Here is a 653-nt window from a genome sequence, read left to right as displayed (position 1 = left end):
AACTTGGTGTGCCTATGGGGGTGGGCAGAAGGAGGTCTTGATATTGCCAGATGTTGGATCAGATGAAGGACAGGAGAGGGTAGATTATATGAAGAGGGATGGGAGACGGAGAGGTTGAGATACCAGGAGGGAGGGCAGGCCGTCCGTATAGGACCTCGAAAGATAAGAGTTGACTGGGTTTCTTTGGGAGGACGTGAATGCGGAAGAGGGCTAGGGGAAGGAGAGACACCCAGTCTTTGTGGAGTTCGAGAGAGAGTTTAGTAAGAGTATTTTTTAGTGTGCGGTTAGTCCGTTCAACCTTTCCTGATGATTGTGGGTGATAAAGAATGTGAAAGTGCCATTTGATGTTAAGAGCTGTCGTTAGAGGCTGGACGACTTGTGAGGTAAATTCAGGTCCATTATCTGATTGGAGAGAGGAGGGGACTCTGAACCGAGGGATAATATGGTTGGCTAAAATGGACCCCACCATAGCTGCTCGTTTATTGGAGGTGGGGAAATCTTCAACCCACCCGGAAAAGGTGTCAACGAGCACTAGAAGGTATTTGGTGTTACAGACGGGGGGCATAACAGTGAAGTCTATTTGCCAGTCTGACCCAGGGAGCTCTCCCCTAGCCTGGTGGGTGGGGAATGTTCCGGGTTTCAAGGGTGTGTTG

The sequence above is a fragment of the Carlito syrichta genome, unplaced genomic scaffold, assembly GCF_000164805.1.
Source record: "Carlito syrichta isolate Samal-C Ts95f unplaced genomic scaffold, Tarsius_syrichta-2.0.1 Scaffold306989, whole genome shotgun sequence".
NCBI classification, from domain to species: Eukaryota; Metazoa; Chordata; class Mammalia; order Primates; family Tarsiidae; genus Carlito; species Carlito syrichta.
This window is presented reverse-complemented; position numbering follows the sequence as displayed.